The 25,408-nt window shown below is 33.1% G+C and overlaps 1 protein-coding gene and 1 non-coding gene across 26 annotated transcripts in view; one reads left to right on the top strand and one right to left on the bottom strand.

Moving 5' to 3' along the window:
* LOC100524732 (protein FAM170A) overlaps positions 1-25,408 on the top strand; it is a 689,565-nt gene that overhangs the window by 446,760 nt on the left and 217,397 nt on the right. The window lies entirely within an intron of this gene.
* Positions 3,407-3,509, bottom strand: LOC146405708 (U6 spliceosomal RNA). Its single transcript, XR_014839214.1, has one exon. It is a non-coding gene; the product is annotated as a U6 spliceosomal RNA (small nuclear RNA).

The following is a 25,408-nucleotide window of genomic DNA, read 5'->3' on the forward strand; positions in this document are numbered from 1 at the left end:
ACCTTATGATGACCATGGAAATGTGTTGCTCCAGTCCTCTGCAAGAGGAGCATAATTTACTGGCCGCATCTGTACATGTCTGGGTCCATTTCACACTGTAGACATACATTCCATAGGCAGCTCCCAGGCAGTGACTGAACATGGCATATGTATTAATCAGGCTCAATCCAGCAAGTTGTGAATTTGTCCAATGAGTAATTCTGGGAGGAAAACTCATTGAATTAGCCAAAATTTCTAGAGACTTTGTTCTGCAGTCTGAAAACATTTTCTCTTTGTTCTTCCTGCTCTCTCTCTAGGTGTCAGGCTTACATCATGGTTGAAAGCTATCTCCTGCTCCTATCCCCAACACATTTCTTGCACATTTAGTCATATCTTAGAATGTACTTTTCAACTCAGACTCGTATACAGTGGAGACCTAACAAAATTCATTCATTCGTAAGTCTTGCAGCTATTACTGTTTCTAAGTGATGTGAAAGTACCTTCTGAATGTTTATAAGGTAACACTTGAATAGGCATTTGATACTTTGAACATTAATTTAAATCTAATCCTATAGTCACAGTGTGAACATTTTGTTCAGGAAGACTGGAAAGCAATTCAATTTCCATCCTGTCTATTCCTCTTTGACTTTCCACATGACATTCTACCTTAGATGTATACAGAGGCATGCCATTTAGTGTTTGGATTTCAAAAAAAATATTTCCTCCTGGGTTTGATGTTGTCTACAAAGCCAGAATCAAGAAAATAGGCAGTATCTAACTACCGCTTGTGCAGTATAGGTAAAAATTGTCAAATAGTTTAAAATTAGCATGCATTTCAGGTTATCAAAATTATAATAATAAAAACATAGAGGAAAATGTTTTCACTTAAGGATTTTAAAGTAATATTAATATATCACATTTGTAATACAGATTAATAGAAAGTAATTTTAGATGGGAAAAGATATCTTTTGACCTACATGTGACATAGATAGATATAAATAATGATATATAGATATGTTCACAATTGAAAAATTGTATGTTCAAGCCTAGTATCATTTTCTGTGAGCCTTGATTAACATTAATGTCTCAAATCACTGAAATAGTTTTTTAAAGTTCTGTCCCTGTACAAAGAGAGAAGCAAGTTTTAAAAAACGCCATACTAGATGTCCTTCTTTTGTTCTACTTTCTGCTGGAATTTAATGAGAAAGTCCCTGACTATGCTTTTTAATTGCTGACTTGGTAAAAAATTCCTTTGTGAAGACTTCATTTATCCTGATTGTGTTGCAATTGAACTAAAGACTTGGTGGATAGATTTATCAAGACATTCTGCTAGGATTAATGTGATCTGTCTTTCATGGACAAAAGAAAGAGCAGAGAAACAAAAAGGGGAAAAGAAAAAGCAGAAAAAAATGGAGGAGATGGTGATCAATATTTATATTATTGGGAATTTAAAATATTCTTATGAGAACTGATCTCAATACTCACCATGTATATTATAAATCATATAAATTTCAATGATCTATTATTTTCATGGTTTTGTAATGACTGATTTATCTAAAATATGTATTTGAGAAATTAAATTATTTGGAACGATTATCTTTTTACTTGGCAAAAACTATCATTACAAAATTATAGAAAGAAATAAAATACCACCTAAATTACTGGTATCAAAACTGCAAGTGAGGGAATCAAAACTGGTGGTGGAGTGGTTAAGGATCTGACATTGTCATTACTGTGGCTTGGGTCTCTGCTGAGGCCTGGGTTTGATCCCTGGCCTGGAATTTCTACATGCCATGACACAATCCCCCACCCTCCAAAAAAGTGTGAAAGTGAAAATAACATTATTTTAACATAGAAAACTAAGGAAAGTAAGAATTTAAGTAGACAAAGTTTAGTCTTGAGAGAAATCAATTTACAATTATAATAAAATATAGTTAACTATTGATACAATGTAGTAAGAGCAGTATTATAATCATTTCCTAGGAAAACATATGCAAATTGACATTTTTTCCTGGTATCAGTTAAATGTTTTAAATCATGGACTTTATTTTGCAAGTAATAGTGAATTTTAGAATAATAATAAATTATTCTTTTAGAGATTGTTAGAAAGATTTGAATGGAATTGTTTTTGAATAAAGAAGATGGGGAAATACTCTTAAGGAATCACTTCTGCTATTTAAGTGATTATATTTTTACTGGGAAACTAAGTAAATGGAAGGAAAACAGAGACAATTACATTTTAATGAATCAATTTTTAAATTTAATTTTGCTAATATGGAAGAAATTTTAACAATAAAACTATTGCACCTAGAACACACGTACTATCACAGGTGTTTTCACTGTGTGTTCTTATAAATACACTAAAATTAAGTTTTACCACAAGACAGTAATGTACGTGAGTTACTTTGGGGTAATGCTCTAATGCACTTTTTTCACTAAAGTATACAGTGGTTTCTTAGCTCTGGCATTATAATAACATACCATGAACTGTGTGGCATAAACAATACATATTTACTTTGTGCCGTCTGGAGACTGCAAGTCTACGTTCAAGGTGCCAGCCAGTTTGGTTCCCTGTGAGAGCTCTCTTCCTGGCTTACAGGTGGTGGCCTTTTCACTGTGTCTTCATCTGGTGAAGAGAGAGAATTCTAGTGTCTCTCCCTCTTCTTAGAAAGATAGTGATTCCATTGTGAAGTCTTCACCCACTTGGTCTCGTCTAAATTTGATTTTCTCCCTAAGGCCTCATCTCTAACTACCATCACCTTGAGCATTAAACCTTCAACATACAAATTTGCGAAAATGCAGTTCAGTCCATAGCAATCACTTTTTCAAAGAGTCTCCAGAAACTCATTTGGTGCTTGCATGCTTGAATTTATTAAAGAAAACAAATTTTTAAATATTTCCTTTAGAAGGAATAAGAAACTTTTGAGGCTTTGCTCACTTTTTTCTTTCTTTCTTTTTCTTTTTGTAAGTTTTGTTTTTTCTTTTCTAGGTGTCCTATTGATGTTAGTATTTGGAGAAAAAGAGAACATTTAAATCAGAGGGCCAACCAAGGCGGGAAATAACCTGTGGTTTTCTTAACTTTTACATGGATCTTAAAATTTGTTTTTAGCATGTCCTTCCAGCAGTTGGGAAAATAGCACACAGCAGAAAAGGGTAGAGAGGACAAAGAGTGGTACATTTTGGGCTGCCTTTGTGCTACCTTGAATTCATTTTTTATCAGCTGGGTGTGGTGCTGCAGGGGAGGAAAGAAGTACAGTCTAACTGCACGGTTTTCAAGTGTGCAGTAGCATTGAATCTCCTCCCTACCCCTGTCTTTTGTTGTTTATCATTTTAGTATCTTAAGTTTAGTATTTTAGTATCTTAAGTTTGGATCTCTGTACAAGGTTATTCTGCTTTCAAAGAAAGAGTTCTAAATCTATCATTTAAAAAAAATATGGGAAGCTTCAAAATTTGCATGTCATCCTTGCATAAGGGGCCATGCTAATCTTGTCAGTATCACCCCCATTTTTATTTATTTATTTATTTATTTATTTTAGTGTATGTGCTGCTGAAGCAAGAACTTTCTGAATTTATATTGATACTCTTCAGCATATTACTGAAATGTCTGAAATTATCTGTTCATGGAATGTAAGGCCAGGCCTTTCATCTCTACCCAGTCATAAGACAGGATGGAATAGTGAGGGCTTCACTGATTAATCACAAAAAAACAGAGTGGCGAATCATATAATGGTCTGATCAGATCCTAAAATGTTTAGAATGACTGGACAATTTAAATAAACTCATTCGTATAATAGATACACAGCTGCTATGTGGAAAGACTTGATGCTGACTTGATCATTACTTTTTTTTTTTTTTTTTTTTACAGTGCTTAGGGTAGGAAAAGAAAAGGGGGCTCTTTAAAGGTTGCCAGTGTTGTCATTTATGTGTGTCTGAGCATTTGGGAATGCGTGTGTACCCTTTTGTGTTTATAGTAAAAAAACAAAACAAAAAAAAATAGAAGGAATTTGTTAATTCAAAGATTATGGTAATTTTGAAGTATTTATACTTGTGTTAGTGGCTTATTTCACTTAGCATAATGTCCTCAAGATTTATCCACTTAAATGAAGTATCTAATATAGTCAAATTCTACAGAAAAAGAAAGTAGAATGGTGGTTGCCAAGGGCTGAGAGGAGACAAAATTGAAGGGCTACAATTCAATTTGTACAGAGTTTCAGTCAAACGAAATGAAAAAGTTTTAGAGATCTGCTGTTTGTTGAAGGATAGATCTCATGGTATGTGTTTTTACTGCAATTATTTTTTTTAAATAGAAGTAAAAAAGAACTCTGTCTACCAGAGTAAACAGTGCTGCAAACCAAGGAAATTTAAAACACATAGCTTATCATCAAGTTTAACTTATTTTATAAACTAAATTAGCTCTCCAGTTTCTAAAACTCCACTTCTAGTTTGCTAATTACTATCTAATCGTGCAGATTAAAAAATACATATTTTTGACTAAAAATGATACATCTTAATCACATAATAAATTGCTATAATTTACATATGATGGCCTTTAAAAATGACATTTAAATAAGAGGGTTTGAATTATAACAAGGATAAACAAACCTAAGTGAGATCCAAGACAGTTGCTTTTATAAAAAAGGGAATCGTCAGTGACTGAATGAGGTTGTAAGAAAGCCTCTGTAGTAGTTAACTGGGGTAACTTGAATGCAAGCAATATCTACAAATGTATTTTCAGATAACCACAATCCTATGCAACAAATACATGGCACACTTACACACATTTTATCCACTGCCTGTACAATTGACTTCAAAGTCAGTATGTGTGGCTTGAATCAAAGTTTAACAAATATGTCAAGATTTTATTGAGTCATCATGTCTTGCATTATGGAAAAAATTTGTCTTTCCAAGAGTTTGGGTAGTCACATGTCAGCATTTGCTAAAGAATTTCCTTTATTAACTATTTAATGGATTGACTTCTTCATTTTCCGTTTAATTCTCACATCGCTGTTAGGATCCAGAAAACGTCAGCATTGTCCTGAAGTTAGAGAATACTAAAGTTGTAACTCTACTGTGTTTGAAATGCTATAAAGACAATATGTAGAAAATTCAGCTTTATAGGTAGTATTGTATTTCTCTTATTTAAAAAATTATCCAAATAGAATAAAAATAATTATATTTATTTTGTATAGTGAATATCTTTTTAATTATCATATGTATACCTTTTTTACATTTCGCCTATTGGAATAAAACATTTAATATCCTCATCTTGAGGTATTCTATTTCATGGTCTTCTTGGTACACAGTGAACATTTCAAAGCCAAGAGCCTGGGTTTAAATTCCTTTGTCATTTACTGTGTCAGTTATCAGTTGTTGTGTTAAGTATTCATCCCAATACTTAAAATAGAAAAAATATATCATTTCAGTTTCTTTTCTATGAATCAGGACTCTGGAAACAATTGAGCTGGGTGATTCTGGCTCAGGAAATCTCAGAAGTCATTTGTTCAGTGTATTTTCTAGGGCTGCAGTTATTTTAAGGCTTCTATGCGTTGGGAAAAGATACCAGCTTCCAAGCTCACTCACATGGCCCATTTCAAAGGCTGTCTCATGACAAGACAGCTGAATTTCCCAAAAGTAAATAATCCAAAAAGATTTTGTAACACAGAAAATGCAGTTATACAATCAAATTTCTGGGATGACATTCAACCACTTCTGTTAGGATTTTGTTATTGACATGAGAACATTAGAAGAACGTCAGCAACTCCTACACAAACTCAGAGAAATTACAGAAGGGTGTGAATAGTAGGAGGGAGAGATCATTAAAGGTTATTTTAGAAGATCCCCTGCCACACTTAGCGTGTGTCACATTTCTTTGCATATAGAATTGAGCTATTTATACTAGTCTCACAGTAAATGAATTAATCTTTGTAAAACCTGTAGTACACCATATGCTCTCAATAAATATCAGCTGCGATATTGATGCTGGCATCTATTGCCTGAGTGTCTCCTACCTTTAGTCCTAATTTCTCTATTTAACTTCAGCCTTTCTCTGATTTCATCACTTCTTCTTTGGGCTAACAGATTATTCTTATTTAAACAGAATGCTTATTGTTTCCTTCTGTATTACACACTCTGCAATAAGATTCTCCCTCAGTAGGTTTAAACCTTGCCTTTCTCTGCCCTTCATAACGTGGTCCTACATTTCCCAGTACCCAAACAGACTCTGAGTTTTATTGGACATAGATCCTGATTTTCCTTGAAATATATTCTCTTTGCTCCTCCTCATAGTTGTTATTTTCTGCTTGTAACTATAATACAAATCTCCCTCACTAAGCACTGTGGATATGATGTTGAACAAGGTACTGCTTGTCCTTAAGGAACTTCTGATTTAATGGAAAAAAAATGAGGGAGGATTACAATGTAGTAGCGCACATTCTTCCATTAGGTTACAGATATCGTTGCTATGAAACAACATTAATATTTCCTAATCTAGGTTAAGAATTAAGATACCCTGAAAGCAGTTTTATGTTACTATTACATGTAAAAATTAAGAGAAGATAGCCATCTTAAAAGGTGTAGGAATTGACACGTCATGGAGAAGTGAATGAAAAGCATACCAAGACATAAGCAAATGCCTTCCCAGTTGTTTCATTTGCATAGGCTGTAATTAACCAATGGTATTATAACTCCCCTAGAAGGTAGTGATACTTTCTCTAATTCTCCGTATCTTTCACACCTAGATCTAGGCACAATAGAGAACGTATTGTAAGAGCTTAATAAAATCATTCAATTGAATAATTAATTTTTAATTTTGGGGGGAGTATAGTTCATTTACAATGTTGTGTTAATTTCAGGGGTATAGTAAAGTGAATCAGGTATACATATACATCCATTACTTTCCAGATTCTTTTCTCATATAGGTTATTATAGAATATTGAGTAGAGTTCTCTGTGATATATAATAGGTCCTTGTTGGTGATCTATTTTATATATAGCAGTATGCCAATTGATTAATGAAGTACTAATGAGAAAATCTTCTACAGGCTATGCTCATATTCCATATTATCTGACTTTTAATCAGTGATGAAAACATTTATTTATTAATAGGAATTAAACATTGCAACTTTGGAAATCTCTATGGCCATATGTATAATAGTTAACAATATTGTAAATTTCAATACATATTAATTTTAGATTGTGTTACTATGCAATACATCTTACAAGCCTAAACCATTTAAAGGGGTAGTCTATGCAATTTTCATTTACTCTAATTTTCTATTTTTATATAATGGCTTTGGCATCAGACCGGGTTCACTTTAGAAGTAGATATATAGATATGTGTCATATATATGAATATTTCAATTGAGATATAATTGGCACATATTATTCTACTTTCAGGTATGCAACATAATAGATAATGTTCACTACACTAAGTTTAAAATCCATCCACCAATGATAGTTATTTTTTAGTTTTCACATATGAGATCATACAGTATTTGTCTTTGTCTAATTTATTTTACTAGCATAATACCTTCAAGATCCATTCATGTTGTTGCAAATGTCAATAGTTCCTCCTTTGCATTTTTTTTTTTTTTCTATTTCTTTGGGCTGCTCGCGCAGCATATGGAGGTTCCCAGGATAGGGGTCAAATCGGAACAGTAGCCACTGGCCTACGCCAGAGCCACAGCAATGCGGGATCCGAGCCACGTCTGCAGCCTACACCACAGCTCACGGCAATGCCGGTTCATCAACCCACTGAGCAAGGGCAGGGACCGAACCGCAACCTCATGATTCCTAGTCGGATTCGTTAACCACTGTGCCACGACGGGAACTCCTTTCCTCCTTTCTCATGTAGGTTATTCCCATGTCTTGGGTATTATAAATAACACTGCAATGAAATAGGGACATGTATATCTTTTTGACTTAGTGTTTTTGTTTCATTTGGGTAAATACCCAGAAGTGGAATTGCTCAATACTAGTTCTATTTTTAATTTTTCCAGAAGCCTCCATAATGGTTTCCATAGTGACTGCACCAATTTACATTCCTACTAAAAGCATACAAGTGTTCCTTTTTTTTTTTCCACATCCTTGTTAACAGTTATTTATTTTCTTTTTGATAATAGCTACTCTAATGGGTGTGAAATATTACATTGCGGTTTTTACTTGCCTTTCTCTGATGATTAATGATGTTGAGCTTCTTTCCATGTACTTGTTGGCCATCTGTATGTCTTCTTTGGGAAAAAAAAATCTATTCAGATCCTCTGCCCATATTTATTTAGGTTGTTTTTTGTTTTTGTTTTAGTTTTGCTATTGTATGAGTTCTTTGTATATTTGGTATATTAATCTCTTATCAGATACATGATTTGCACATATTTTATCCCTTTTAGTAGATTGCCTTTTCATTTGGTGATGGTTTCCTTTGCTGTCAGAAGTTTTTTAGTTTAATTCAGTTCCATGTTCTTATTTTGTTGTTTCTACATAAATATCTTAAGTTATTTAAACTCTAGTCTTTAATATGTCCGTATATAAAATGAAAGTAAAATTAATACTTATGAAGCTTGATAATTAGATGACATAATACATTTCATTGGCACTGAGCCAGGCATGTAATGGAACTTATTATTATTGATTATACATTGAGCAAAATTCCTCCAGCTTATAATACATGGCTTAGTGAGCATTCATGGTATTTATGGAATTCTGATTTAATATCCATTCCTTTTATCTCATACTGATGTTAAATTAACTAATTCATTCATTTCTTCAACAAGAAGGATCATCTGCTGAGCTCTTCATGGGTGCTAGTGAAACAAAGATAAATAATAAATATTCCCTGTCTAGTAGTTGCTTAAGAGGAAGAGTAGATATTAATAATTTGGCAAATGTTTTACTGAAACTACTGCATTGGTATTATTTAAAAAAAAAGACCAACAGAAGAAAAATGCAAGGAAGTCTCCACAGTGAAAAACAATGTTTGACCTGAGTTTCAATCACTTTGTCATAAGATCATACAGTGAACTCTATTCAAATGGAAAAATGTACAAAGTATAACCAGGTGCTTTGATGATTGTAAAAGTGTGAATATTTTGGAATGGATAAAAACTTAGTTCAGGCATTATTTCTTGGTTTGGAAAATATTTGCATGTTATTATTGTAGAAAAGCACATGGTGGGGAGTTCCATGGTGGTTCAGGGGATTAAGGACCTGGCATTGTCACCGCATTGGCTCTGGTCACCGCTGCGTCATGGGTTTGATCACTGGCCTAGGAACTTCTATATGCTATGGGTGTTGGGGAAAAAAAAAATAAGGAAAAAAAAGAAAAAAAGAAACACAGGGCATAATTATTCTGGTAAGTTTTAGGACAGTGTGCCTACTCAGTTAAGTCCTACTCCTCTTTCCATTCTAATTATTTTTATCTTTAAGGCAGCATCCAAATTCAACACAGGTAATAAATGATGTCTTGTCGAAGGCAGTTCAGTGAATGGATGGATTTTCATGACAACAGTTTCTCCTCTGTGTTGATAACATAAAATTTGAAAGGATGAAGAATGGGTAGTAGCCAGGAAAGGAAAAGATCTTTTTCCTTTCTTGTTGTGTAAGAGGCATGAATGGAAATAGGGAAGTTATTTACAAAATAACAGAGTTCTGGTGATCTACAAGCATTCTAGAAAGTGCATCATTAACTCTTGGGATAGGATGAGAGGAAAATGAGCTCCTCTGTTCTGAAGAAGATGTAGAAACATTGAGTGCTCCAGTCATCTGTGACCAACTGTATTCACTGCTGTAGAAGTATGTACAAAATACAATCTACCTTTTAAAAATAGGGACTTGGAGTCTGGGGTTAATAGATGCAAACTATTGCATTTGGGATGAATAAGCAATGAGATCCTGCTGTACAGCAAAGGGAACTATATCCAGTCACTTACGATGGAACATGGTGGAGGAAAATGTGAGAAAAAGAAAGTGTGTGTGTATATATATATATATATATATATATGTGACTGTGTCACTTTGCTGTACAGTAGAAATTGACAGAACACTGTAAACCAACTATAATGGAAAAAATCGTTGAAAAAAAGTACATGTAGCAGAATTTAAATGAAAGAAAAGAGTGATGTCAAATTTAACTTGCTAAAAACAGCCAAAGCAAGAAATGACTCCATTTTGAGAGAAAGACTACTGTCTGTAAAAACAAAGTAATGCCTGCTGATCTAATTCTAAAAACCTGTATTGTATCATACTCATGTAAAAAATATATACTGCCAATATTGACATAACAGTGATGTGTCACTCTCTCCTTCCTCTACACCCCTAAAAAGAAGCAAAGGATGGTCTTCTGCTTGTTAGAGACAACTGCTCAGGAACGGAGCAACATTAAACACATGTGGAAATAGCATAAACAATTTATGTCTTATGAACTAGAGAAGTAGGCACATACATTTCTCATATAGCTGAAATAAAATTGAATGTTTAATATATTGTAATACAAATTAAAACAATATTATTCCATATTGATTTAAGCTGTAAGCATGATAGAGCTGACAGGTAGTTATTTATGATTGAATTTAACCTCACTTTATATATCAAACCATTTAATGTCAAACAGCAAAATATCACTAATTAAATAAATTGATAAACAGTTCGGAGTTAACACCTTTCTTGTTCTTGAATACAATGACCAAATCTTATTTTCATGCATTTATAAAAGACAGTTACATTTTGAATGCTAATTTTATTAAAAAGATAATCTATTCTTAGAATAATATGCATTTGAAGTTCACCTACATGGAGTAGCTTTAGAATGCACCTTAAGCCACAGAATCATTGTTAAAAAATAATTAAAAATGATTTATAAGCTGTATGTTTTTATTTTTATTTTCATTTGTATTATTTTTTGCTTTTTAGGGCTGCACCTGTGGATATAGAGGTTCCCAGGCTAGGGGTCAAACTGGAGCTATAGCTGCTGGCCTATGCCAAAGCCACAGCCACACAGGGTCTGAGATGCATCTGCAACCTGCACCACAGCTCATGGCAACACTCGATCCTTAACCCACTGAGCAAGGCCATGGATCGAACCTGTGTCCTCATGGATGCTAGTCAGATTCGTTAACCACTGAACCATGACAAGAACTCCCCTATAAGATGTATTTTAAATATCACTTTAGAAATACTAATTTTAGTGAACACAGAAGAAGCATCAAAAATTAGGATCTCTATGACATCCATTAAGATTTATAATTCAGTATGTAGACTGTTTTGCACAAGTAAAAATATCTAAATAAGAGAATTTATCATTTATTTTTCTTAACTTAGTCTTTAGTGTCCACACTTTGAGACAGAAGGCTCTTAGCACATATGAGTCTTTAAAAGAAAAAATAAATATGTTGGTCACTGTTTGAATTATGAACAGTCTAGAGATGTCTAATACATAATAATGACTGATTCAGTGTTGTCTCTATTTCTCCACCACTTGCTCTCCATGTTACTTCAGATAATATTTGAGCCAGCCTTATGCAGTAGGGCTACCTGAAGTGTGGTGCTTGGGTCTCTGATCCAAATTTTTGTCCTAATATGTATTTCTACTCAGACCTACCTTTTCATGACAAAATACAGATACTTAATTCAAGGATTTAACCTCTTGACTGTAACTCTAAGTAAAATGGCTTAGGAAGATCACTTTTGCTCCAGTCCCTTTTCATTTATTTGCAAATCAAACTTAACCTTTAGTATAAATGAAAATCAGCTGGTGAAGTTAGAAATGGAGCCCTATGAATGTACATGAAAAAAAGTGACTCAAATTTTAGAAATGGAAATAAAAAATGAGAGCTCTACAGTTAATAGAAGACAAAAACCATTTAAGTCAACTGGAGATTCTAAATGAAAATTCTGAAAACATTTAATTGAATTACCACCTCTTTTCTATTTAAACTTAAATTCTTCAATTTTGTTTGTGCTTAAATAATTACACATTTCACACTTTGATGTTATCGTAAATGATATTTTGATTTCAATTTCTGATTTTTCATCAGTAGCATATAGAAAAACAGTTGAGTTTTTATATTGTTTTATAGTTTTTGAACTAGCTAAATATGCTTCATTGTTCTACTTGCTTTTTGTAGATCCCATAGGATTTTCTATATAAAAAAATCATGTCATCTTGAGTACAGAGTTTTTCATCTTACTTTCTAATTTAGATATCTTTTACTTCTTTTTCTTGCCCGCTGTACTGTTCAGAACCTCTAGAACAATGCTGAGTAGAATAGTTGAGAGCAAACATCCTGCTTTCTTCTCAGTTTTGTATGAAAATATTGTTTTTCACCATTAAGTGTCATTGTGACTGTGAGTATGCCATGTATGAAGTTTAGGGTATTCCCTTCTATTTATAGTTTAGTGAGAGTTTTTTAATTCAGAAATGGATGTCAGATTTTTTCTAATGCTATTTCTGCATCTGTTGAGATGATCATGTGGTTAACTTTTTCAGCTTGCTAATGTCGTGAATAACACTGATTGATTTTAAATGTTAAATCATGCTTATATTCCAGATAAGAATTTTTGCATACATGTTTCTGGAGAATCAATTATAGTTTTTTCCTTTCTTTTAGTATCTCTGCCTGGTCTTGATACTAGGGTAAGGCTGACCTAAAGAATTACTTGCAAATTAGGAAAACTCTCTATACTCATAGAAAAGGAAAAAAATAAAATCTTAATTTTCAAGAGGAATGTATGTAGAATTATATTTTTCTTAAACTTTTGAGAAAAAATTGACTAATAAACATCCTTATTTTTCTTTTGGGGATTTTAAACATAAATTCAATTTCTTTAGTAATGTTAAGGCTACTCAAATTATTTTTGAGTATGCCTTAATAATTTGAGACTTTTAAAGACACCGCTATCAAAGTTATTTATATAGTTATCAATAATTTTTAATGTTTTAATGTTTTTATTATTCTGTAGTATCTGTAGAATCTATTGATGTCATCTCTGTTATTTCTATTAATGGTCATTTGCTGTCTCTATTTTTATTTCCAACCAGTTTGATTAAATCTCATCAATTTATTGATATAAGAACCATCTTTTGTCTCATTAACTCTTCTCTATTATTTTTCTTTGTTCTATTTATTAATTTCTACTCAGATCATCATAATTTGATTTTAATTACTTTCTTTGAATTTGAGGGGCCTTCCAATTTTTAAAAAGATAGAACTTGAAGTAATTGTTTTTTGAGACCTTTTGTCATACAGTGCTATCATTTTCCTTCTTAGTATTGCATTAGTTATATCCCACACATATTGATGTGCTTAGTTTTCTTTTCCATTCAGTTTAAAGTATTTTCTGATTTCTTCATATTTCTTCTTTGAGTTACTAATTACTTATATATTATTTACTTTCCAAGTATTTGGAAATTTCTAGCTCATCTCTATGTTATTTATTTCTAATTTAATTCTTTTGTGTACAATGAGCATTCTAATACATGCATATCTTTTTTATATTTATTGTAATTCTCTATGGACTAGAATATGTTCTATCTTGGTAAAAGGTTTGTGTTCACGTAAAAATAACATATTATTGTTGTTGAGTGGAGTGTTCTATAGTTACCAATTAAACAAATTATTTGGTAATGTTGCCTAAGGTTTTATGTTCTTAGTATTTTCTGTCTTTTTACTGTAGCAGTTATTTAGAGAGCGATGTTGAGATTTCCCTTTATAATTATGGATTTATTTCTCTTTGCAGTTCTATGAGTTCTTCTGGAATACATCATGCATCGTAAAGCTCTTTTATTAAATACATTAAAGTTAATTATTCTTGTGTCCTCTTCAGGAATTGACCTTTTATGAGGTTAACCTCCCCTCTTATAAGGCTCTTTTCTTGCCCTTTGCAAGGTTGCCTCCTTCATCAACTTGAGGTCATAGTGAGTATGTCATTTCCTGAGAGACTTTATTTAAATTACCACCCAACCTCAAACCAAGCCTCTATTCCACATTTCTCTCTCCTAATCTTTTTGGCTTTAATAACAATTGTGAATTTTTAAATACGTATTTTCACTTATACTTAAGGCTTTTTTAACTTTTTCCTTTCTGTAAACTATGCAGAGTAGGGATTTTTCTCTTTACATCATTGTGACTGGTATATAGCATTTGACACTCAGAAATATTTAAATAAGCAACTGAATGAATGATCCATTCTGTGACTTTAGTGTTGGTTTCTCTTCTCTCTGTGTAACAAAAAATTACTTTTACCCTTCATTTCTGCCAGCTCTTTCTTCTAAGTACACCTAAATCCCACTGTTGCATTTATCTCCATTAACTCTATTTAAAAGCCATCAGCTCAACTTCTAAATTGAATCTCTGTCCTTAAATAACTTTGTAATATACCTATTTATAAAATTGCTTGATTTTTTTTTTTTATTTTCCTACTGTACAGTAAGGGGGTCAGGTTGTCCTTACATGTATACATTGCAATTACAGTTTTTCCCCCACCCTTTCTTCTGTTGCAACATGAGTATCTAGACACAGTTCTCAATGCTATTCAGCAGGATCTCCTTGTAAATCTATTGTAGGTTGTGTCTGATAAGCCCAAGCTCCCGATCCCTCCCACTCCCTCCCCCTCCCATCAGGCTTGATTTTTATCCTAAATGATAAATACTTTACAAGAGAAGATGGGAGTATCCTAGTCTTTTTAGTGTTTGCATCTAGAAATGGAGAAATGTAAAAAAAAAAATAATTTTTGTTACAATAACTATCACCATTTTATATGCAACTGTGAATATAGGCTATAGTTATTTACCCTAATTTTTATATATATATATATACATATTTACTTATTTATATATAATAGATAATTATATTTAATAATTATACAATGTATATTATAATATGTTTATTTATATATATTTATACCACATACATATAATTTTTATACTGACACCTATAATTTACTTTGAAACATGTCAGCAAACATTATAATATATGTATTTTGCTGTTTAAACTATAATCCAGGTACTGCAAGCATTCTCATTAACAATGTGAATTTTAGGAGTTTCTACTGTGGCTCAGCAGGTTAAGGATACGATGTTGCATCTGTGAGGATGTGGGTTCAATCCCTGGCCTGGCTCAGTAGGTTAAGGATCCAGTATTGCAGCTGCAGCTCCAATTTGACCTCTGGTCTAGGAACTTCCATATACCACAGATGCAGCTATGGAAAAAAAAAAAAAAAAAGGAAAAAGAAAAAAAATGAATGCACATTCTGGGGGAGTTCCTCTGTTGTTCTAATCAGGAATCCCAATCTCAACACTGCTGATTAGTGTTCATAATGGCATAATTATTTTTTACTTTTTGTATAAGATGATAGCTGAATATATCTAACATTATTAATTTAAAAATAGTTCTTGGTAAAATCCAGTGTGATGAATTTAGTTAATTTATAACAAATACTTTTTGAGTAATGCCTCAATCTGTATCAGCTGTGTATATAAGTCAGGAAAAATACAGAGCCTAAATCACTAGGTTTTAGGAATGGTAGCTAAGCCTTGACCTGGCATTCATTCATGGGATTAGATTTCAGTTTGTCTAATGCTAATGATAGAGTACCAGAATTCTGCTTCTGGAATGTCATTGTGTATGATGTTAGAGAAGCATAATAAATCACAACCTGGCAAATAACATATTATACTAAGAGTATTTTACACTTTAAGGAATATTTTCTTGTCCTTACTGAAAACACAGTAGCTTTAGGAAAGTTTTGGAAGAGTTCATATTCATATTAAAATTGAAAAAAGTTGCTAATTTAGGACTAACACAAAATAATTAATACAACTTTTCTAGTTATTTTTATGCCAATTTTACCTGAAATTATAAAGTCCATGATAGGCAGAGCACAAATGCTTTCTTTAAATATGTTAAGTATCATTATTACTGAGAAAAAGTTTTGTAACAGGTGACAAATCCATATTCACATAATAAGAAAAGTGAACAAAGTTAATACAAAAAATCTATAAAGGAATTTGTTTTTATGCAAAATTAAATACTACTTACATTTTCACTTTCAGAACATTTTAAAAAGATGTTTCTGATATATAACTTTATACTGGCTACTTTAGCAATATGGTCAAACTTTCTTTTAAAGAGATATCTCTTCCTTTGATGCTGCAGAAACATTCCCCTTTGTATTCCTCTGCTCTGCGTATGTGCTGACACCAAAACTTCTGTATATGATCTTCCTTACTTTTACTTCTTGATGAATTATTCTTCTTCATCTATTTCCTAAATCAGTTTACTTCTTATTCTACCTCTAATTGACCATCCCAGCCGAAGTGATTTTTTTTTCTCCTGAGTCCAGTGTGTTTTCCAATAATCATGTATATTAGATATTTCTTTATTTTCAATGTCTTAATATAGTCTTAGTTCATGATTTAATTGCAAACTGTTAAGGTCTGACCAGTGGTGTATCTTGAGCCTAAAATCACTTAGGTAACTATCTGCTCATTATAACAAGGCAGTATCTTAAAAATAGCAATTTAAAAATGTGCTATGCTAATAACTAGTATATTAGGTTATTGGCTACTACATTTTGATAAAAAATTGTTTGTAGTTCAGTTTTTTTATCTGCTTTCCTCTATAATTTTAACACATTTCAACTTTACAAAAATATCAAAAAATAATTTGAGAAGTTATAGTATCTTTTATTGGAACTAATTTCTTAATAGAAAATTATATCCAGAGCAAATTGGCCCTGGGCGGGTACTTGACATAGTTGTCTATTCTCCAAATTAATATTTTTGTAAACAGATGGAATTTTCAGAATGCAGTCACATCTCATAAAATAAGAAAATTAAAATAGTTTATAGTCTAAATATAAGTAATATATAGCAAATGGAGAAACAAATGCCATTTCATATGTTTTCAACATATTTTTAAACTATTAACTCAAGAATATTATTAAATATCTACTATGTACCAGACATTGTCCTTACCACCTGGAATATAACATCAACAGGAATCCTGGTCCTAGAATTAGATTCTAGATCAAGGACAGACAACAAACAATGTATATTGAATATAATACTAAAGAGTGATAATAGCCTTGACTGAAGTCAAAGCTAGATAAAGCCAACAGAAAATAGAAAGTGACAGTGGTAAGGACTGAGAGACTACTCTAGAGAAGAGACTCAGAAAAGGCTTCTCTGGGAAAGCAATATTTGGGTCTATCCATGGATGAAATGAGGGAGACACAAAGGGATCTGAAGGAAAAGTCTTCCTCTAGTCAAGGGTAGAGGAAAATGCAAAGTTCTCAGGAGGGGTTTTGCTTGGAGATTTCCTGTGTGAAGAAAGACAAGAAAGCAGATATGTTAGAGATGATGCTTTGCAAGATCATCTTAGAAAGGAGTAAGGATTATTTCCTAAATGGGATAGGTAACCAATGGATGGTTTTGAGCAGAGGAATGGCAAGTACCTGGTTTTGAGGCCTCATTCCTCCCTTGTAACATCAGAGGAATCTCCACTTGCTGCTCAGAACAGGAATAGTCAGAGGAGACATCAGATGGCTTCAAGGAGGCTGCATTCAGCTCACAGCTCCTAGTGGATGCATTTATGTGTTGTCTAACAGTGTAAGTGAATATTTGCATGTTTCAGGAAACTGCCAATGGCAGTTAGTTTTCATTTTGTTCAAGTGTATTAATTTCTAAATATTTCTCTGAAATTACAGAATTTCAGATTCTCTGATTAGAGAATCACTTAAATTGAGATGTTGGGATAATCAGTGGAGATCTTTTTTGTTTAACAGTGAGTAATTGTTCTGAGCTCTGATTTCTAAAGTTTCCAAAGCATTTGAGGCAAATACTCAAGATGATGGAGACAAAGTTAAATGGAGCAGGTAGAAATATCTCTTTGCCTCCTCTAATGGACAGGACCTCCCTTGGGCTAAATGAAGATGCACAAAGGCCTTAGGGCCCTGGTAAAGTGTCTCCTCCTTGGACCCTCTTGATACAAAGCCATTCATTTTTCAATATTTTATTAATAATTATATGCTATATAATGTAAACATATCTTTTTGTGGTGTCTCAAGTTTCTGTTGCATTTTGCTTTATTGATAGCCACCTTAGGTGGACTTCCATAAATCACCTCTATTTGTGACAGGTACTTTCTCAGAATTCACTGTGTATGTAGTTAAATATATGCAATATTCTCCTCTGTATTACACACATCCTCAGGTGGTTTCTTTTTTTTTTTTTTTGCACATAAAGCTATTTATTTATTTTATTTTCCCACTGTACAGCAAGGGGATCAGGTTATCCTTACATGTATACATTACAATTACATTTTTTTCCCCTACCCTTTGTTCTGTTGCAACATGAGTATCTAGACAAAGTTCTCAATGCTACTCAGCAGGATCTCCTTGTAAATCTATTCTAAGTTGTGTCTGATAAGCCCAAGCTCCCGATCCCTCCCACTCCCTCCCTCCCATCAGGCAGCCACAAGTCTTTTCTCCATTCAAGTCCATGATTTTCTTTTCTGAGGAGATGTTCATTTGTGCTGGATATTAGATTCCAGTTATAAGTGATATCATATGGTATTTGTCTTTGTCTTTCTGGCTCATTTCACTCAGTATGAGATTCTCTAGTTCCATCCATGTTGCTGCAAATGGCATTATGTCATTCTTTTTTATGGCTGAGTAGTATTCCATTGTGTATATATTCAGGTGGTTTCTTTTATGACTACGATGAAATGATGTTATTACTAAAGCAATTATGGAAAGTCAAATGTTTTAGGATGCTGAAAAGTGGAGCCTTATTTTAGCGATATTTTTAATGACCCAGAGGACTAAAAGTGCTGAAGTAGTAGGAATTAATTCTATATAAAGACACATTTTGATTGACTCAGTGTTTAAAAATCTGCCATCATAATTTGCTCTATATAAAAACATATGCAGATCCATACACTGTTGTTGGAGCTGGTTCTCATTACAAATATTCCTAAGTCCAAAGCCTAAAAAGTATTTTGTTCCCTAGACACCTCCACTCCCATGAAAACTCAGAAATTCTTTGCCCAGTTCCTCAGAACATTGTTCTCTGAACAAGGCAGAAATGTCCTCACTCCAGATATGTTGACCGTCTGTCCATATCAAATTAACTTTAATTTCTTAATAAAGTTAATGTAGGTAGAGTCAAGGAGGCCAACTGCATAAGTCAGAATTATTACTATTTTTTTTTAACTACTTGAGCCTGATGCCCAAATGTTCTGCTTTAGGCATTCTACTGAACTTCTTTTCCTTCTGTGTAACTCTTAACATGTATGATGATGCTTTGAGTGTGGGCAGGGACAGGGAAGACAGAAATAGGAGGTAACAATTTGTGTATAGTTGATACTAGACATAGTTTGTAGGAGGGAAGTGAGTAGAAATAGGAAGAATAATGAGTTAATTCCACTAAGAAAAATGTAGTTCTCTCAAAACTAGATGGTAACTGTGAATGTTGTGACAGATACGTTTAGATTCTGGACATATTTTGAAGCTAGAATGCACAGGATTTCCTCCCTAACTGGGTGGAGTATAAATCCAAGGCTTTTTTTTTTTTTTTTTAGAAAAGGAAGGATGGATCCACTATTATTTGACTGAGAAGGTTCTTGACAGGAGAAGCTTGAGGTATCTAGTCAACATCCATGTGTAGATGTTGAATAGGCAGTTGTATGTATGCATCTAGAGTTCGTTAGAAATATCTATACTGGAGTTACACTTTTTTTGGTAATCAGCATATACATGATATTAAAACTGGGTGAGAAAATTAAGGGACTAATTTTTAAAAAGTAGAAAACTAGGAAATATATTGCAGTTCTGGGAAACTGCAATAAATCATTAATTAAATAATATTTAATGAGGTCTGGATCTTAAATAAGATACTTGAACTGTATAACTCTGTACAAATCATTTAATCCACAGTGAATCAAGGAAGAGACAAGACTGGCAAAGCATAACCAAGAGGAGTCTAAATTGATGCATGTTTTCTTTATAATAAAATTTTGCCATTTGGCACAAGGTGAATTTCTAGAGAATAAGAACTATGCAGTTCTGAAATTATTTTAACGATTTATGTGTTTTCAAAGCATCTTGTTGACTTTATAGTAGAGAAGTAGGAACTTTATATTTTAGAATATAATTTTAATATTAACAAGATAATATCTGGAAATTGTAAAATTATTTAATTTCCAAAATTTCCATTTTAATTAAACTTTATAATGATATCTGTTTGTATCTTTGTATTTATTTTATTATAATTCTTCTCAAGTGTTGCTTAGTTATTCCACTATTTTTATTGAATAATTTGAGTGAACATTCTCTTCAATAACTTAATTAAAATTATAGAAAAATAACAAAATTTCATCCTAGAAACTGCACTCTAAGATTTCTTATCTTGTGTAACAGTATTATGTTGTCAAAATATTATGTAATGAAACAGTGTATTTTGGATGCAGTTGACTTAGATTTATTTTATCATTTACTCAAAGTTAATAGAAGTATGCATTTGCAAATCAGTTTACTCTTGGTCAAAAATTATCATGACCATTAGGGTGCCAAGGTATGTATGTCTTTGCATGTCCTGATATGTTTGTGATTGTGCATATGTGTATGTGTGTGTTTGTCTAAGAGCACATTTTTAGTGTTTATTGCTTTTCATATCCATCTTCATAAAGTAGACATAAATACCTAAAAAATCATCCAAAACTAATATATATTAGGAACATGTAATAAACCAAGCATCAGGAAGGTAATAATTATATAAAAAGCACAGTGCTCTCTCTCAAATTTCTGGTTTACTTGCAAAATTTTAAAAATGTAGTGATTTGTTTCTGTTAAGTTGCAAATAAAGTCCCTTCATATGCTCTTTGCCTTTAAAAAGCTCATAGTTCAGAGAGGGAAAAAAAATGGCAACCACAATTATGATAGACTTTGAAAAATGAAACAGTGAAAATGGATCAGCTGTTAGCTAAAGGGGATGATTAGCTTTTTCAGGTGTAACAGAGAAGGTTTCCATATGGAGTGGTAATTGCTATGCTTGAGAAGATGTCAAGGAAACTTAAAGTCCCTACCATCTCCTTCCTATCTTCCTTGGTTAGCTAATCATTATCTACCAGATTTCAGCTCCTGCCATCCTCTCAGGGATGCCTTTTTTGACTCACTTGGCTGACTCTTATTCCTGTGTTGTACTTTGACTTCCTAAAAAATGCCATTCTTTTCCTTAATTTGTGATAAGACCCTCACTACTGGAAACATGCACCCAGGTTCCTCTGAACACCCTCCCCATTAAAAGCACTGTGAGTTAATGCATGGAATGCATCAATTTGTTCACCTTTTTATCCCCAGCACCAAACAGTGCCTACTCGGACCAAGGAGAGATCATTACTTAACAAATGAAGAATTAATACAAGTTTTTAAAAGTTGAGTTTTGAGTGCCTTAGTGAAATACAACTTGCTGTCCCCATCAGATCTGTAATAACTAGTTGATATTTTCAGTTCTCTTTGTACTGATTTCACTCAGCTGGTGTGATAATTTGCATTATTAAACTATTAGATGTGCTATTTAACAGATGTACTTACTGTTTTGGCTCTCTAGTAAATTTAAATATTGGCGTTAATAATTCACAAATTCCTATTAATGTTGTTTACCTTTCAGTCTTCTCATAGTTTGTCTTTCCCATTTCAACTTCATATATCTGTCAGAAATCTTATATTTTGTGTTATTTTGTTGTCCATTTTTAAACTTTAATTTCTGTCTACACCCAAACATACCAGAATAAGTTTGTGGCTAGTCATTTCTTCTAAATTCTATTGGCAAAATTGACAGCAATTATAATATATGATCCTCCCTGTATTTAAAAATATTTTTTAATCATTGTTTAGTCTATTGAAATTCTAACATCAGAAAGATAAAAGTACATTTCATTTCTGGAATGCTCTTAACAAAAGAGATAGCTCTAATTGATTGTACCGTATTTTTTTTCCACAAAGAATATGTAATCTTCAGTGAATTAGTACTTAGAGTCATCTATAGCTAATAAGACTAATTACTTGTGTCAACTGGAAATAAGAGAATGCAGTCTTTCATAGTAACATACAAATTCTCTACTTGAAAAATTTTTGCATTATATTATTTTTTTATCCACAGATGGTGTAAATTAGTATCAAAATGAACATAATCTGTAGTACTTAGATCAGTTTTGGAAAGGTATTAAAACCCCACAGAATTCCAGTCCTTTAACTTAAGAGATATACCTATTTATAGAAAGGAGCATCACACACATTTTATAGAAAATAAAGGTGGCCAAAGCTTTTCATGGGCAAAAGCTAAAACTATGTTGTTTTAAAAGCAGTCTTTAGGTATAAAGTCCTCTGCCCATCTGCCAAATAATGTCCTCTCCTTTCTGAATCTTCTTCTGTTTAAATATTATCTTCCTTCAAGTTAAAGCTTTGTTTGTGAACGTTCCTCATTATTGTTTATTAGTAAATTGACATGGACTGTACACTAATCAGTCAGTCAACCAAACTCAGTGTTCTTTAGTAAGAAGATTTTTTAATTACATTATAGATGTAATTAATTATAGAAATGTAATGTATTTGTAATGCTGTGAAGAATCTGGATCCTACTGCATTCCTTGGAAGAGGGTTGACTTTCTTGTTTCAGCAGACAGGCATTCAATTAGTTGGACTCAAACTATAAGCTCTGATTGTGTTTCAGCTTAAATCTCAGTTCTTTTCTACTCTAGCTGGGCTGCTTAGAGTATTATCTGCTAATGCATGACTCTGGCTTGCCTGAAGATTAAGAAAGAATCTATAGATAGATACAGATTTTAAACACTCTTTCTCTAGTTTTAGTCTTGTTTATGATTCTCCCTACCTTACAAGAATTTTGGTTGCTTTATATTCTGTTCACTTTCTCAGGCCTGTTAGAGATTTAGTGGTTCTCATGTCCAATTGGGGTGTGGCCCCAGTCCAAAAGATGCCTGGGTTTAGTCCAGAAGACAAAAATATGAAATCTGCCCACTGCTGTTCTTTTCCTTCAAATATCAGCCCCACCTCAGAATCACCTGCCTCTCTTCTCTTTGCTGTGTACTGAGATGCTAATTTCTGTATGCCTTCTAGAGCTCACAGCTGTCTAATGTGAGAAAGGTGCTCCAGTAAAAGCTTACTTCACTATGTATATTAAAATCAGTTATTAATTCATCCCAATTTATTAACTAGTCATTAGTTCATCCTAATTTGTCCGAGGACAAATGTATTTATCAGGAATATCACATGGGCTTCTTCTCTAAGACAGTTTATAATTTGTGTATTTATACATCAAATTTTAACTATTTTTTCCCATAGCTTTGAAAGCCAGACATTTCTTATTTCAGTAATAAAAGTCATTATGAAACTCAAAGTGAACACTCTGGTTTTCTTTAAGCTGCAGCTTTTAGTGAGATGAAACAAGGTACCAATATATGTTAATCACTGAATCATTTGCTTTTTCTGTCAAGGCAAATTTTATGTTGTATTAGATCTGGAAAAGATATAATTTGAGTATACACAAAATGAGAGTAAAAGGCTTCCAGTGAATTCCTCTCTAAAGTGTTCTGAGAGAGAGAAAAACAGAACAAAAAGGGCCAAAAATGAATATAAATGTGAGCTTCCTACGGCCAGATACAAGGAGTGTTATAATCAGTATCTCAGTCAGAAGAAAGGCTTAAGAGGTGTTAGTTATAATTCTGAGGGTGGCCTAGTAAAGGGACAATGGGAGGAATTATATTGAACAAATAGGCCCTATTCAGTTAAGATTGTTTCTGTGCTTCTATTACTAAAGATAGTTTTACTGATATCATTGAAAATTGAGTGTCACTGTCCCCTTTGAATCCTCTTCATGATCTGTCAGAGGCTTCCAGTTGCTTTTGTCTTTTTGGATAGAATGTAACAATGACATTTCTGGTGACCTTTTTATATATAACACTGACAAGTTTTTCTTTTTCCAACTACACCAAAAAATACTGATTGATTTGAAGAGATAAAGGAGGCCTGAAGTGGATATGTTCAGGGCAAGACTGAATTCTTCAGCAAATTTCACTTTTTCATCCTGGGATTTAGGAAGTCATTAACCATGGTACAAAAATCTAAAGCCCATTTGGGTTAGGATTTTTAAATTAGGAGGCATTTGGGCCCTTTTTATTAGAAGATTATAGTTTTAAGGAATGTTGAAGTAGTATAAACACTTTGTTGGGAAGAATAGAAGGGAAATATAAAGAAGGGGAAAATATAGGAATGAGCTGTGGTGGAAACACACAAAGGAAATGTTAAGCTTGTCACATTTTTATTTTAGCTAAAAAGTCTTTGAGGGAGGTAATTCTAGAATTCAAATTGCATTTAAAAAGCTCATGGTATTTAGAAAATATAGACTATTGGGAGTTCCCATCGTGGCGCAGTGGTTAACGAATCCGACTAGGAACCATGAGGTTGCGGGTTCGGTCCCTGTCCCTTGCTCAGTGGGTTAACGATCCGGCGTTGCCATGAGCTGTGGTGTAGGTTGCAGACACGGCTCGGATCCCACGTTGCTGTGGCTCTGGCGTAGGCTGGTGGCTACAGCTCCAATTCAACCCCTAGCCTGGGAATCTCCATATGCCGCGGGAGCGGCCCAAGAAACAGCAACAACAACAAAAAGACAAAAAAAAAAAAAAAAGAAAAGAAAATATAGACTATTGGATTGCCATGATGTTATTTTCTTTTTATTCTGTTGTACCTCTAAAACAAATAATTTTGTTCATGTCACAAAGTATTCCAAAGTAATTTTAAATTCTCCTTAGTGAAAGTATGCCAGTACATAGATAGATTTGTATATCAACTGACATTGTAATATGGAAAGAGATGATGGAAGCAGGTGTTTGATCCAGAGTGATCCAGAATTACACTGACATGACCCAGTGTGAAACTTAACAGCTATAGCATGGTATTTGTGCAACACCAACATCTGGCCAAGTTTGTAGAAGTATATCAAGATCTGGTTTCAGGTGAGAGTCCCAGGAGAGGATCTGGAGATGATGACTTGAAATGAGTATTTTGAAACTTGGTGAAGGAAAAGAGAAAAATGAAGTATCTTAAGGCAATACAATTTTTCATTTCATTGAGCTGTTTTAAGATAGAAGGGACCTCTGCCTATTCACAATCAAGGTAGAAAGTAGATAAGAAGCAGAAGGTCATTTAGGCAACAGGAGAAGGAGGGTAGGCCCACAGCATACTTGGAAAAATCTCCTTTTATGGGAGGAGACACTGTTCTACCAAAGAAGAGGAGAAAAGATAAAGTGACTTGAGGAAACAAAAGTATGCAGAAGTAGAAAATAGAAGGGTAAGGGGGAAAGCCTAGGATAGTATACAGTAAAGCATAATCACTAGAAGCTTGAAACGCCCAGGGGTTCTGAGCC

Source organism: Sus scrofa, chromosome 2, assembly GCF_054392235.1.
Source record: "Sus scrofa isolate SSC_HxYL_T2T_F1_AM1 chromosome 2, Sscrofa_HxYL_maternal_Yorkshire_Landrace_v2.0, whole genome shotgun sequence".
NCBI classification, from domain to species: domain Eukaryota; kingdom Metazoa; phylum Chordata; class Mammalia; order Artiodactyla; family Suidae; genus Sus; species Sus scrofa.